Genomic DNA, 13,279 nt, shown 5'->3' on the forward strand with positions numbered 1-13,279 from the left:
ATCAGTGCCCATTAGGTTAAAGCTAAATTACAGTCTCAGTCCTTGGGAACTGCCTATTACATCCATATGAATACGCAAAGTTCATCACTCATGATTAACGTTGCTACAGTGAATACAAAAGGAATTAGTGAGGACCTGTCACTTATTGTAAAGTGCTGCCAGATTATGGTATCAGAAATGATGTGTCAACTGTTAAAACTTAATAATCCATGCTGGAGCGCTGTATCTGATTATAACACTGATCAAAGGAGAGGCCTGATTGGCACTCGGAAGCCGAGGCTGGGTGGTTACGAGACCGATAACCTACATGGGTCAGGAGTCGTTGACCACACGCCGGATCCGTGGCTCGGGCTGCTCACCCCCAAGCCCTGGGAGCCGCGAGGGGCTGGCGACCTTCCTGGGGGCAAGCGCCTGGATGCTGGTGTGGTCGGGAAAGGATCAATGGGTCTGTGGTCCATGGGCACGTGTCTGCGCCGGGAGGGTGGATGCAGCTTCCAGCCAGAAACCTCCTTGTTCTGGCAGGAGGGAGCTGGGGGGTGTCCCAGGATGGGATTTGGTTGCCCTCCGCTCTGGCTGATGGTGGAAATCACTCTGCTGCAGTCAGGACTGCCATTTCCAGACCCTGTCTCTTGCACTGATGACACCCGAGTGGAGTTTGGGAGTAAATTTCCTCTGATGTGGGCTGGGAGGACCTGGGAGTCTCCTCGTTTGGCTGTGTTCATTCCCATGGGGGAAAAGCAATGCGCAATCATGTATGTATTGGTGAATGGATATATACGTAAGTATATACATGTGTGTGTGTATGAATTTAGAAAAAGTCCTGAGATTTTCTTTTGATGTTGCTCAAAGGGACTGTCTGGCTTTTCTAATTTGAACAGACTTTTCGTTTTTAAATTGGGGGTTTTTTGCATTTTTCTTTCAAAGTCTCAAGGCTGAAGAAGATGTTTTACTTAACCTCAAAGGCTGTAATGCTGTGGTTTTTCTTTTTTTTCTTTCTTTTTTTTTTTTCCCCATAAAAACATCCTACAAGCAAGCATAAAGATCTGTTGTTGACCTCTGCTAACAAAGTCCTCCCGGGAAGAAGAGCTGAACCACACAGGCTGAAGCACATGGCCTTCACAGAGGTTGGGTAGCTGTAAATCTGCATTTGGACCCCGCTGACCACCCGAGGTGGGCTCTGGCTGAGCCAAGGGACGGCGTGGTCTCTCCAAATACACGGTGTTTTGCCACCCCTACCAGCTTGGGTTTCCTCACAGCATTTTGCAGCTCCATCAAAGAGTATTTAAAACTCTTGTAGGTCTTTGGTCAAAGGCTCACGGACACTTTGCACTGGCAAGCGCTGTGCTTTCTGCTCCTGCTGTCATGATCGCAGCGCTCCAGTAGATGACAGAGGGATGCTTGTCCTTCTGATGAAGGGCAGTCCTTGCTGTCTGAGCGGCTGGCAGTAAAGGCTGTAGCTCCTCTGCCAGTGGCCGGCTCGGTTGGTGCGCGGGAGCTGAAGGTTGCCCTTGTGCCCTCCGGGTGGTTTAACCATTTTTGCTCTCCGGGGAAGGTTCGCCCCTATTTCCCTCAGCAGATACCTCCCTAACGCCCTCTCTACCAAAATGGGATGCAACATAACCACCTAGTCTCACTATTACTTCTGAGCGGAAGGAAATGGCAGATCTGGGGGGCGTCCAGGGGAGGCTACGTGATTTTGTAGTGCTAATGATATCATGTATCATAAGCCACTGCAAATCCACCCTGATTCCCAGATTGTCTTTTGGTTTTCAGGCCCGTTGTTCAGTCCTGTCCTTGTGGGCCCTGGAAACACTCAGCAGCAGCAATACCAAAATGGGAGAAGAAAAGCCATTTTCCGGAGAACACCAGCTCTGGAGGCAACAGGGGAGGATCCATTTGCTGGTGATTCCATAGTCCTCTCTGCCACAGTACCTGCTTGAAGGTAAGTCTCACTGTTGGTGAGCTGCACCGTGCTTTCCATAGCTGGCCACACCGTGGGCTGTGAAACCATCCAGGGCTGGGCTGCTCCGCTCAGATTTCTCTAACCAGGACCTGTGTGTCCACCGTAAATCCACATGGGTGCACAAATGGGCAATGCTGGAAGGCCATGGTAGGTGTATTGGTGCTGCTGCCGGGTTGTCTGCCGTGCTTGTGGATGCTCCAGGCTGTGTTCGTGTTCCCAGGCTGCTCCGTGGCTGCCCACCACCGGCAGATTTTCCTGAGAGCTTGTCTCAGCTTTCCCAGAGGTCATTTGAGCTATGACTTCTTATGCATCCCCCACTGACAACACGAAGAAAAGCCTTTGGCGTGTTCGAAGGCATGTTTGTATCATGTTCCCCATCCTGCAATCCTTGTGTTCCCCAGATGTCCAGACATCCTCAGCTCTCTCCTCCAGGCTTGCTCCAGTTGTGCTTCATCTTGTTTGAGGAGCAGTGGCCTTTTTTGCACCAGTTTGATTCTCCTTTTCCCCCAGTTCAGAGACTCTTGGCTGTTCCTGTCCATCTTATTATTACCCAGCCAGCCCACATGCTGGGGAGCCATTGGACAGCCGAAGGAAGAAACATCACCCACCCCTCTTGAGTAGCACCCCAGCTTTTGGTGACCACGTCTTCACTTCTTCAGTTCCCTGTTCTGCCTTGTGCTAGGTACACTTATGCTGATATCTGTGTATGTAGCATCATGCAGAGATTGTCACGGAATCACAGAATCACAGAATGGTTCGGGTTGGAAGGGACATTAAAGATCATCCAGCTCCAACCCCCTGCCCTGGGCAGGGACACCTCCCACCAGACCAGGCTGCTCAAAGCCCCATCCAGCCTGGCCTTGAACACCTCCAGGGATGGGGCAGCCACAGCTTCTCTGGGCAACCTGTTCCAGTGCCTCACCACCCTCACAGGGAAGAATTTCTTCCTGATATCCAACCTAAATTTCCCCTCCTTCAGTTTGAGGCCGTTACCCCTTGTCCTGTCATTACACTCCCTGATCCAGAGTCCCTCCCCATCCTTCCTGTAGACCCTGTATGTCCTCTCCAATATATTAAGGAGACTGATGGCAGTACCAAGGGTCTAAAAAATAGTTTGCAGAACCGAAAGTTTCAGGCAAGTTTTACAGAATTCTTTCACACTAAGACTTTTCTCTTGCACCAACTCTTTGTTTTTTTTTTTTTCTTCTTTGGTTGCCTGTGATGGCAAGAGCAGGATTTCTTTCTTTTCCGCTGCAGCTCCAACAAAGCAACATAACTAAAAACACTTGTTTGGGCTAAACTGCAAACTTAAAACATCTTTGGTGTGAACCTGCAAACAAGAATTCCCAAGTCCCGCTCTGTTCTGGTTCAACTGTTATATTTGATCTCAGGAAAAAATAATGAAACGTTTACTTATCCTAGGCAAACAAAACTCTCTTTAGAGGACCTGAAATGTGATCTGTCATTTCCATTTCAAATCATTTTAAATGTCTGTATAATTTTAACCATAAAATGGAAAGTGTAACTGGCCAGTCACTGTAAATGGAAATGTTCATTTCAAAGCATTCAAATGAAACCTGTCATTTATTTTCTTGAAGGTTTCCTGTTTGTTGGCTGGTTTGGAAGTTGGCAATTCATCGAGATGAAGTTTTGCAAAGTTGGCTGTTGCTGAATTTGCATTTTTTTTCCCGGAGGAGAGAGATTTAAAGTGGAAAAAGTTGCTGTGCTGCATCATCAAGAGCTCCGTGTCCCCCCCCGCCGCAGGTCACCCCCATCACATGGAGAGGCAGAGGTCTGTCCTTCCTCACCTCTTCCCCATCACCAAAGTCCTCCGGTGCCGATTCCCCTCATCCCTGCTCTGGACACGGGATTACAGCTCCGGCTCCTCTTCCCAGTGCATCATCAACATGTTGTTTCCAGGGTCATAAATTTGCACTGTGATGAGACACAACCAGATGTTAGGATACGTGAAGCGACTGGCGAAGCAGCCTGCCTGGCGCAGCCCCCACCTCCGGAGTCAGCCGCCCGCTAATGAGAAGCAGGTCTCTCGCCTCGAGCTGGGCCAGGACAGACGGAGAGCATCCCCAGGAGCAACCGCGGAGCTGCCATCTCGACCCCTTCCTGCTCTTGGTGCCCAGGGAGCATCTCCAGGGCCGGATTCAGGCGCTTCGGTGGCTATCAGCTTCTGGCAGCCATCTGGAAAGATCGTTTGGCCTGGTACAGGGGGAAAACACACAAGGCCATGGTCCTCCTTGCTAGCAAGGAAGCTGGTTACGATGCCATGTGATGCTTTATCGTGTAAAAGTACTTCTGAGATGCATGTTTTGGGTCATTTGTGTGGCTGAACAGGCTGGTTTTTAATGGAGAGACACATGGGAAGGCGAGGTCTTAGCTCAGGATGCTGAACCCCGTACCCTCTGCTAGGAGCCAGGGTTGACTTGGGGTGCCTGTTTCCAGGTGGCTCCAGCCCATGTGTCCCCACGGCTCTGAGGTGCACAGGTCCCCTGAGTGGGCAGGGAACTGGGGCTGGGGAAGGTTCCACTAAAAAGCAGGTGAAGGGCTGCTTGTGGGGAATGTGTCCCTCATGGGCTGAGAAGGTCCTCAAGATGGCTGCAGCTTTCGGCCAACGTCCTCTACTCACACTACCATTTCAACCCATGTCCTCGTGTCCCTTGGTGTATGCTCACTGGGTGATGTTCTGGGGCACACGCTAAGCATCAGGGGATCCACACCCTAATTAGATCCCCTGGGCACAACCATCCCATGAGTGCTTTCTTAGTGTGGTCCCATCCTTCCACTGCTGGTGGTCCCAGCTGAGCTGGGTGAGAAGCTGAGCCCTGCATGGGGCTGGCATGGCTCCATCCCGCTTCTTCACAGCATCAGGTCAGCCCCTGCCTCACAGGGTCAGTCTAGGCTTAAAGATGATCCATTGTGGAGGTCTGGTCTTACAGCTACTTCTCTTTTTCTTCACTCTTCCCTGGCCCGTGTGGGCACTGATGGTACCTCCTCATATCCATGCTCCCATTGCACAAGGACAGGCAGGTCCCCTCTCTCCGTTTAGCACCCAGGCAAGCACAGAGGGGAGAGAAGAAGTATTTGTAGCAGAATAAGCGTGTTGGTACCAGACCCGAGGGCTACATGTTGGCCAGGATATCTTCAGGGGACGCTCCTCACTCGGAGGTTCAGAAGCAGCCTCCAAACTGGAGAAGAAGGAGACGGAGCTTGGTAAGTCCTTGGAGGGGACAAAACACTGTGATGCCCCTGACCACTAGCATCCCTTGGAGCCCCAGCTCCAACGGAGGAGAAGCCCAGCTGTCCCCAGAGGTCCTAGCCACCAGCCCAAGGGATTTTCCCAAAGCCATGCAAGAGGGATGGGATCAGGCAGTCCTTGGGCACGTACCCACCAGCCCTTTCCAGTGATGTGAGAGGGAGAGCGAGCGCTTGTGGCTCTGCTCAGCCTCCCTGGGGAGGAGCAGCCCATGTGCCAGCCACTGAGGCCCGTCTGACCATGAAAGGTTTCACCACCATCGAGGAGAGCCACCGCCCTTCCCATAGGAAGGCCAGGTGAACCGGGTCTGCCCACCAGCAGCTCCTGGGGTTGCACCTCGCCACCCTGAGCACGTATGGGGAAGGAAGGAATGCCCCGTTACACAGGGTGTGGAGACCTCTGTGTCCCTGCTGGGGTGTGGAGCGGCCGCTCCATTGTGCGGCGACTCGTTGGAGGGAGTTTGGGTTAAAAGGGGTTAACAGCTCTCTGCTGTAACACATGATTGGTCTTTATGAGGTTGAAACTCTTGTCTGTTTGAGGCCTACAGATGATGCTAAAGAGCACAATAATGACAGCAATTCAAAGCAATCTAATTATGCAAACGGGAGGCTAAACAATTTCATCATCCTTAAATTAGATTGTCCTAATGAGATAAAGACACCAATTAATCCTGAATTAATTTCAATAGCCTATTTCAGGCAAACACTTTAATATGCAAATGTAAATGAGAAACAAAGCCTACTGTAGAATGCCAGAGTTCAAAACCTCTCTCTGCACAGCTGCAGCGGGTGTAAATAGTGTCTAATGAGTTTGCATGGAAAGACACAACCAGTTGAAAATTTTAGACTTCATAAAGCACAGCCGGTGCCTCAGGTACATGGCGGCGAGGAGCCGGGCGGGAGGAAGAGGGAAGACTCACTCGGCTGATGCCGGGAAGGCCATCAGCCACTCTCCGCAGGCACACGCGGGATGGGTCCAGCCGCCGCCGCTGCGGGATGAAGGGCTGTAACAAGATGCTGCTCCATAAAGCCAAATGCTTCACACTGAGTACCTGGCCAGTCGCCTTTCTAGGACGCAGCGATGATTTTAATTAGCTGTTGCGTAATTGTTTTAAATTAGCCGTTTTGCTATGCACTCCAAAAAAAAAAAGTAAAAAAAAATCCACTCCCGTTTTTTTCTCCTAGGCACTTGGAAGGGGCAGAGCCTGGGATTCAGGTTACAGACAAGAGCAAACATCCTCCTGAGTTTCTCTTTACCTCGCCCTCCTGCTGTAACGAAGTACCACGAGCATTTGCTCTGAGCCATCGAGGAAGCGAAACCCTCCTTCTCGGGGCCTGACTGAGGTCTGGCTTCCAATTTGCACTTTGCTTTAACTACGGGCACTGGGCCGGGGTGCTGCGCCGGGGTCTGCGAAGGTGGCTATGGGAAATGGTGGCTCGGGTCTGAGTTATTCCTGCTGCCGTGTCTCGTCTCCAGCAGTTCCCAGGAATATGCCCTGGAGGAAGCTGTTAAAAAAAACCAAACCAACCAACAACAAACCCAAACTGTCCTAGAATGAACATCTCTTGGATAATTTATCCCTCTACTCGTCCTTCTGCTAAATCCATCCCGGGCGGCTGTTAGGGGATAACGTAAGCCCAGAGAGGGTTTGTGTCCTTCCAGAAGTATTTCTTCCTGTATGGCAACTCTAGATCTTCTTCCCCTTTAAAATGCCTGTTCTCTCTTTGAATTTACCCGAGGTTTATCTTCACCATCGCCCCACAGCAGCTCATGCTGCATGTTAAGGGGGAAGCCTGGGAGGAGGTACTGCCCGCGGACTATCCTGCACAGGGACAAGGATCTTGTCTTGCCATCCCACCTTCCCCTGCAGCCTTTCCCCCAAGCCCTGAGAAGCTACCAGCCGAGCTGGAAAGCAGTTACTTTTCTTCTTGACTTCAACACCGTTGGCTGTTATGAAATGCACAGGGTTGGAGGAGGTTCTGGTGACATTCCCGGAGCCACCAGTGTTGGGATGCACTCTGGGCAAACCCAGGGAGCTGGGCTTGGCTGCCCGAGGGATGTCCAAGGCTAAGTCTAGACACGCTGTGAAAGTCTGGGGACAAAGCTGAACGTCACTGGTTGACCTCCACCAAACGGACACCTCTTGTCCTCCCCGTGCTTTGGAGGGAATTCAGTCTTCGTTTCAGCACCACATGGTTTTTGCTCCATGTTTCACGAAGCGGTGAGGTCCTGTCCCAGTCGCATCACCTCTTGCAGGGGCTTTCTGGGACCAAATGATGTCGCTGGTGTTTATTATCCCTCCTGTTTCGGTTGGGAGGGCAGCAGGAGTCACGGTCAGGAGTTCCGTCACTTCTACTGGGAAATCTTGAGCGACTATCGTTTGTGCAACATGGCATTTAATCCTCGCTGGGTGGACTGCAAACATCCCTTTCCATTTCTCCGGCCTTAATGGGCATGGTGCTTTATTGACAGATGAATTGAGACAGTGAAAGGCCTGATGGCCCAGAGCTTGCAGCGTGCCAGCAGATCTGGAGATCTTCTATCACACATGTTTGTCCTTGGAAAAAAGACAATTGACTCAGTAAAATTGCTTAATCTCTGGCACGCTGGGTACCAGCGCTGCCTTTTCTGCTGGAGCCTGGGAGATTTTTATTTTTATTTTCCCCAAAGCGTTGTGCGCTGCCTGGGCTCTGCTGTTGGATCCATCAGCAGGGCAATGCAAGCCAATGGCTCGGCTGGAGATGTCATGCCGTAGACGGGGACCTGGGTGAGAGATCTCTGCTTGGTGCCACTGCTGCTCCCCAACCTGCTCCCGGCCAGAAGAGCAAATCCATCCTACCTGGCGTCACGGGGTGCGGGCATGGCCAGGAGCTCTTGGAGACAAAGTGCTGGGTTCGCTGGGTCTTTGATCTGGTTCAGGAGAGTTGGGGGTTATCTAGACCTGGGGTGGTACCTGCCGGCAGGCCAGGGGGGAGACCAGGGTGGGGAAGCTGTTAGCAGGGACAAGCCGCATCCAAAAGAGGATGACAGATCGCTGCCTAGGGCTGTGGTTTCCCGTTAATTAATACCAGATCCGCGCATTACCCCGTCACCCCATGGGAGGAATTGGGTCTGAATCGGGGGTGAGCACATGATCGTGTTTTTGCCAAATTACCCGGCTCATACAATATGGTGTGCATCTGGCCCCCTGCCAGCGGCGGGAGCACAAAACAATACCTGATTCAGCAGAAAGTCTTCCTGGCCCCTTTGGAGATCTTGTGAAGCAGCAGAAAGAGCTTATATCTGTTCAGCGCTCCGCATTGTTTTCAGGCTTGGACTGGGTGCCGTAAAATTGGATTTACGGTTCCGGGGAAGCACGGCCAAAGGAGCACAGCCTCTCATGCCAGTGCAGTTTAAATAAAACTAGACGTGGGGACAGGTCCAAAAGCAAGTCCTCCTGACTTTCCATCCAGTCGTGAGCTTCGTTGCCTGGATCCATCTGTCGCTGGAGCCTGGTGATCCCTGGAGGAGCTGGGCGTGCTGCTGAGATCCCGAAACGGGGACGCTCAGTCATGTTCTAGTTAAAGGGCTCTAACAGTCAGCCAGGGGACTTGTAAAAATGTTACCACAGGGTCTCCTGTTTATTCTCGCGCCCTCCGTACTCTGCTCGCACATTAAAAGATGGTATTTTTTTAGCTGCCGGTGCTGCTGCCTGACGAATCCAGCTGTTTTCTTTCCCCCTCTGAAATCATGACATTTACAATCCGCGTTTAGTGGAAAGCCACCGGAGCCGTGTGCTCTGCCCTGGTGCTCAGAGAGGCCGGGTGGGCTCGCGGGGATGCTGGTGGGTACGTGCCCTCCACCTCCTCCACCCTGGGCTCACCCGGCCGAGCTGGTGCTCAGGTTGCCGTGCTGGGGATGGGCTCCCATCCTGGGCCATTCTCTACCCAAAAAAGCCTGCAGCCAGCTGGGATGGCAACCGGCTGTCATTTCGCTTGCCAGGGGCATGGGCGTGAAAATCAGCCTCGGAATTGCAGCTGCCTGAGCAAGCTGGACTCTTCCCCGCTTCTTTGTGCACCCCTCTGCCGGGGGAAGGAGGCAGGAAGAGCGGCTTGGGTGCCCAGCGATGCCCGTCTGCTCTCTTCATTCCTGCCTGGAATCTCCCAAGGGAAAGGCACGGAGAGGGATTTCTCTGTCCTGGCATGGTTTTCAGGTGGAGAGGGCTGGGAGTAAAAGTCTGATGCAGAGTAATGGGGGTCTCCTGATCTTCCCGTCTTCCAGAGGGAAAAAACAACTATCTCCATTCCAGCTCTCCCCAATCCCTCCCCAAACCTCCCCCCTGAGAGCGGCACAGAGCAACCTTTGCTCCCCCTCTTACATCAGCCCAAGGAAAAGTCCTTGCATTTTATGCATGTAGAAATCCACTTTTTTTTACACCTGTAAAAGGGATGGGGCTGGGGTGGGGTGGAGGGAAGCGGTGAGGATGCAAAAGGTGGGCTTGGAGGAAATAAAGCCGTGCAGCACCGGCAGCGGGTTGGTTACTGATGAGCCGTCCGAGGTGCAGCGGAGAATCTGCATAAAATATTCCTCATGGAGCTCGCGTAGCCGGTTCCAGCCCAGGTAACAGTCTTGACAGTCGCCGAGGAAGGACGCCTTTAACCTTCACAAAACTGAGGGGACAGCAGAGAAATGAGCCAGGCGGTGGCGTCATGAAAATCACAGCCTCAGCAGTTCGGATGCGTTTTGCTCTACCACGGAGTTTTGGGCAGTAGAGGGGAAATAAGCAAAATGCCAGGAGGAAGATGTCAGGTGGGCCAGAGGTTTCTGTGAGAGCTGTAGAAGTTCCTAGCAGAAGGAAACCTTTGCAGAGGTTGGCTCCTGGTGTTCCTGGACGGGTGGAGATGCTGTTGCTGCTGGATACTGCGTGCTGCACAAAGGTTTAGGGAAAGACCAGCCAGCAGGGGTCCAGTGAGACCATCGTGGTGGTCCATCCCCCATGGAAGGTCTTCCAGGTCTTCAGGGGCTGCTGCTCACTAGCATGAGATTTAAACCTTCTGGGACAACCATTTCTACTGTAAAAAGGGCGCCTGGAGGCACAGAAGGGTCCGTGCATTGGGATGCATGCTTATGGTTCAACTTCTGCCCGGGGCTACCTGCCCAACCTGGTCTGCAAAGGGGCTGTGCAGGTGCAGGGGGCCTGTTTGCAGCCAGTGGTGGCTACAGTGGCTCCTCCTTTCTTGTGCACAACCCTATAGTTTTCTTCACCCCGTTTTCTACCCACCTCCAACCAGTTCAGTAGTGGGAAGCAAACCTTGAAGTCCAGTTTGGCTTTCTGAGGGCTTTTTTCCTCCCCTGTGTTGTTGTGGAGAGTGAAAGAAAGGGGAGAGCAGGGTACTTCTACAGCTAAACAGCCCGTGTTTGGATGACTGGGGTTGGGGGCTTGGGGAACTTTCCTAGTTGGAGTCTTGAAGGAATGGGAAACCCACGTCAATATTTGGGAAACCCCATTTTGCTGCGAGTTTTAATGCAAACAATGTTCCCTGTGGCAAAAGTTTTCACCAGGCTTGTCACACCGAGATAATTTGACAACCAGTGTGGGACACCCAAATGCATGCTCCAAGGCAAAAGCCCTCTTGTGTCTTCACAGCCTTTTTTGTTTGCCAAACCATGTAGTTGGTCCATGCCTCGGAGTAAAACCGAACGATCCGGTATTTGCAGCCACAGTTTCCAGACGAGCTTTTCGTCCTGTGGAGCCCTGGCAAGGTGGCATCTGGCTGTCCCCGGACGAGTTGTGTCCCACCACAGCCGGTGGAAGGCAGTGCTTTGGAGACCATCTTGTGACACTGATACACCAAAAAAAAAAAAAAAAGAAAAAGAAAAAGAGGAGGATCAGCTCTTCATCTGGAATGGAAATAAAGCTGGTGAAAGGACGGATGTTTTCTCTTTTGCCTTGAGGTTAGAAAACAGCAGGAAATCCTTGCTTGAAGAAAAGGCACATGGCCACCAGTATGACTTGTGCAGGCTCTGCTCCCTTGAAGTCAGTCTGGAAACAGAGTTTTGCGGTGGATAAAATTTCACAGACTTCCCATGGTTTCTGACTGCAGCTTTTCTCGTGCCTGCTTTGCAGCTAAACCTTAAATTTCTGCCATATTTGCGCTGGCTTGGGAGGCGGTGTTCACGCAATTGCTGTCACCTAGCTGGATGAAGCAAATACTGGTTTATCTCGACACCTTTACGTGTGGCGTGACAAAATACCGACGCGAGCAAGAGTTTGCAGAAGCAGCCTTAGCTGGAGCCTCTCTTTTTGTCCGGGCATCCAACCCCACCAAGGAAGCGATCCCCTAACTGGTGACCCCACAGCCTGCAGAACCAACTTTGCCTTTCTAGCTTATTAATAAGCATTGTTTCTGAGTAACCAAGATGTATTGAGTTGGGACTCCCCGAGTGCGAGCAGCCAGAGATAGCTTTGACTTTTCCTTTTTTTAATTTACCTTGCGGGGCTGTGGGAAATGAGCAATCCCTCTGGCTGTCAATATTGCCAGCGGTGCTACCAGCCCTGTGACAAGGAAAGGGGGGTCAGCGGGGGGCTGGAGGAACCAGGCACCCCGGGACCGACGTCTCAGCCTTGCGCCCAACCGGAGCTGACATGTCCGGCGTGATGAGACTCAAGTCGACGGCGTTCTTGCAACTCCCAGAAAATGCCTTTTGCTTCGGCTCTTTCCCCTTCCCAACTTTCCCGGGCGGATTCTTCCTTTTATTTATCCCTCCTCAGCCCTGAAGGCTCCTTCTGGGGGCTCAGCCACTTTGCAGAGGGGCTCCTTTTTAACATCTTGCCTCTTTGCAGAGGAAACCTCCACCTTCGCATGACGCTGATGGTAGCGGGGAGCAGGGTGGCCGGGGGGGGATCTGCTCAGCCCACTCGTGTAGGAGCTGCCGTTTTGCTCTGCATCCCTGCCTCTCCCACCACCCTCTCTTTTCCCTTGCCAGGGCTTTTGCTGGAGGTGGTGTTTTCGGGGTGGCCTGGCCTTGGTGGTGTCCCATCCCACACTTTCAGGGCAAGGAGAAAGCAACCTGGGCTGCCAGGTGGCCAGGGAGGGAAGGGTATCACCTGTATCTCAATTAAGTGATAATGAAGTGGTATAATACAGCTTGGTGGTGCTGGGAGGAAGGAGATGAAAAGGTGATATAAGGAGTCCTCAGTGGTTCCCTAACTTTGTGTGCTCCTGCTCCTCTTCCTCAGAGTGCTGGGAGGTGGCCTGAGGGTGCTTGGTGTCCTGGGACCTTCTTCCACGCTGTGTTGGAGACCTGAGTGCAGCAGAGCCGTTGGGCCCCGGGGGGATGATTCTCCTGCGTGTGGATCACAAACTGTGAGTGGGGCACTGGGGCGGGGGGTTGGCGGGGAGTGCTGCTTGGCTTGGGGGGTGGGGGCGTGTGTGTGTATGTGTATTTTTTGGGCGTGCTGCCCAGGTCCTTGTCGCTCCGGTGCGTGGTGGTACTGCCCATTGGTCACCTCGTGTTTTCCAAGCGCCTGCTATTTTCCTTGGCTGTTTTAAACCGTTGGGCTCCCTGCTGGAGTAAGGAAGAGAGTTGGGAATTGTTTGGGGTTTTTTGGCTGGGAGTGGGGTGCGAGCCCCCCTGGCTGGGCTGATGGGGGCTGCTTGGCATTGCTTTTGCTGGTGCTTTGAGACCCCCTTCAAGCTCTCTGGTGTCCTGGGATGTGCTCGGCTCCTGCCGGCTTTTCCCCTGCACCTGGTGTAGGCAGGAGCCCCTTCCTCTGCCTGCGGTGGGCAGGCTGTGGCGGCAGCTTGGGCAGGAGCTCCGGGGCAGCTCAGCTTTGGCTTTGTCTGATGTGCAATAGGACCAACAGCGATAAACACACAAAGGCTTTTCTACTATTGTGCGTCTCTCTCTAGCAATGCCACGTGAGAAATCCTTTAACATCTCACTTTGTGTTGCACAAATGTCTTTTCTGGCGCTCCTGCGCTGTACATCCAGCCGAGCGCTGAAGCAGAGGGGCATGTGCTTCGCTGTGCTCCTTCTGCTGAAGCAGGAATCACCCCTGTTTTGAG

At 52.5% G+C, this 13,279-nt stretch overlaps 1 long non-coding RNA gene across 1 annotated transcript; it reads left to right on the top strand.

Annotated features, from left to right (window-relative positions):
* The first annotated feature begins 1,773 nt into the window (after nt 1-1,773).
* On the top strand, nt 1,774-6,847 carry LOC141747454 (uncharacterized). Its single transcript, XR_012588736.1, has 3 exons — nt 1,774-1,942; nt 3,562-5,188; nt 6,416-6,847. It is a non-coding gene; the product is annotated as an uncharacterized LOC141747454 (long non-coding RNA).
* The last annotated feature ends 6,432 nt before the right edge of the window (nt 6,848-13,279 follow it).

Source organism: Larus michahellis, chromosome 8, assembly GCF_964199755.1.
Source record: "Larus michahellis chromosome 8, bLarMic1.1, whole genome shotgun sequence".
NCBI lineage: Eukaryota > Metazoa > Chordata > Aves > Charadriiformes > Laridae > Larus > Larus michahellis.